Genomic DNA, 2318 nt, shown 5'->3' on the forward strand with positions numbered 1-2318 from the left:
GTTCAACTCTAGTGTAAAATTATTTGTACTAGGCTATAGAGCTAGTTCAACTGTAGTGTAGAATTATTTTAACTAGCTTATAGAGCTAGTTCAACTCTGGTGTAAAAATATTTGTACTAGGCTATAGAGCTAGTTGAACTCTAGTGTAAAATTATTTGAACTTGCTTATAGAGCTAGTTCAACTCTAGTGTCAAATTATTTGTACTAGGCTATAGAGCTAGCTCAAATCTAGTGTAAAATTATTTGTACTAGACTATAGATCTAGTTCAACTCTAGTGTAAAATTATTTGTAATAGCTTATAGTGCTAGTCCAACTCTAGTGTAAAATGATTTGAACTAGCTTATAGAGCGAGTTCAACTCTAGTGTGAAATTATTTTTACAAGCTTATAGAGCTAGTTCAACTCTAGTGTAAAATTATTTGAGCTAGCTTATAGAGATAGTTCAACTCTAGTGCAAAATTATTCGTACAAGCTTATAGAGCTAGTTCAACTCTAGTGTGAAATTATTTGTACTTGGCTATAGAGCTTGTTCAACTCTAGTGTAAAATTATGTGTACAAGCTTATAGAGCTAGTCCAACTCTAGTGTAAAATTATTTGTACAAGCTTATAGAGCTAGTTAAACTCTAGTGTAAAATAATTTGTACTAGGCTATAGAGCTAGTTCAACCCTAGTGTAAAATTGTTTGTACTAGGCTATAGAGCTAGTTCAACTCTACTGGAAAATAATTTAACTAGCTTATAGAACTAGTTCAACTCTAGTGTAAAAAAATTGTACTAGGCTATAGCGCTAGTTCAACTCTAGTGTAAAGTTATTTGTACAAGCTTATAGAGCATGTTCAACTCTAGTGTAAAGTTATTTGAGCTAGCTTAAAGAGTGAGTTCAAATATAGTGTAAAATTATTTGAACTAGCTTATAGAGATAGTTCAACTGTAGTGCAAAATTATTCGTACAAGCTTATAGAGCTAGTTCTACTCTAGTGTGAAATTATTTGTACTAGGCTATAGAGCTAGTTCAACTCTAGTGTAAAATTATTTGAACTAGGTTATAGAGCTAGTTCAACTCTAGTGTAAAATTATTTGTACTAGGCTATAGAGCTAGTTCAACTCTAGTGTAAAATTATTTGTACTAGGCTATAGATCTAGTTCAACTCTAGTGTAAAATTATTTGAACTAGCCTATAGAGCTAGTTCAACTATAGTGTAAAATTATTTGTACTAGGCTATAGAGCTACTTCAACTCTTGTGTAAAATTATTTGAAATAGCTTATAGAGCTAGTTCAACTCTAGTGTAAAATTATTTGTACTAGGCTATAGAGCTAGTTCAACTGTAGTGTAGAATTATTTTAACTAGCTTATAGAGCTAGTTCAACTCTGGTGTAAAAATATTTGTACTAGGCTATAGAGCTAGTTGAACTCTAGTGTAAAATTATTTGAACTTGCTTATAGAGCTAGTTCAACTCTAGTGTCAAATTATTTGTACTAGGCTATAGAGCTAGCTCAAATCTAGTGTAAAATTATTTGTACTAGACTATAGATCTAGTTCAACTCTAGTGTAAAATTATTTGTAATAGCTTATAGTGCTAGTCCAACTCTAGTGTAAAATGATTTGAACTAGCTTATAGAGCGAGTTCAACTCTAGTGTGAAATTATTTTTACAAGCTTATAGAGCTAGTTCAACTCTAGTGTAAAATTATTTGAGCTAGCTTATAGAGATAGTTCAACTCTAGTGCAAAATTATTCGTACAAGCTTATAGAGCTAGTTCAACTCTAGTGTGAAATTATTTGTACTTGGCTATAGAGCTTGTTCAACTCTAGTGTAAAATTATGTGTACAAGCTTATAGAGCTAGTCCAACTCTAGTGTAAAATTATTTGTACAAGCTTATAGAGCTAGTTAAACTCTAGTGTAAAATAATTTGTACTAGGCTATAGAGCTAGTTCAACCCTAGTGTAAAATTGTTTGTACTAGGCTATAGAGCTAGTTCAACTCTACTGGAAAATAATTTAACTAGCTTATAGAACTAGTTCAACTCTAGTGTAAAAAAATTGTACTAGGCTATAGCGCTAGTTCAACTCTAGTGTAAAGTTATTTGTACAAGCTTATAGAGCATGTTCAACTCTAGTGTAAAGTTATTTGAGCTAGCTTAAAGAGTGAGTTCAAATATAGTGTAAAATTATTTGAACTAGCTTATAGAGATAGTTCAACTGTAGTGCAAAATTATTCGTACAAGCTTATAGAGCTAGTTCTACTCTAGTGTGAAATTATTTGTACTAGGCTATAGAGCTAGTTCAACTCTAGTGTAAAATTATTTGAACTAGGT

Source organism: Triticum aestivum, chromosome 5D (genome assembly GCF_018294505.1).
Source record: "Triticum aestivum cultivar Chinese Spring chromosome 5D, IWGSC CS RefSeq v2.1, whole genome shotgun sequence".
NCBI lineage: Eukaryota > Viridiplantae > Streptophyta > Magnoliopsida > Poales > Poaceae > Triticum > Triticum aestivum.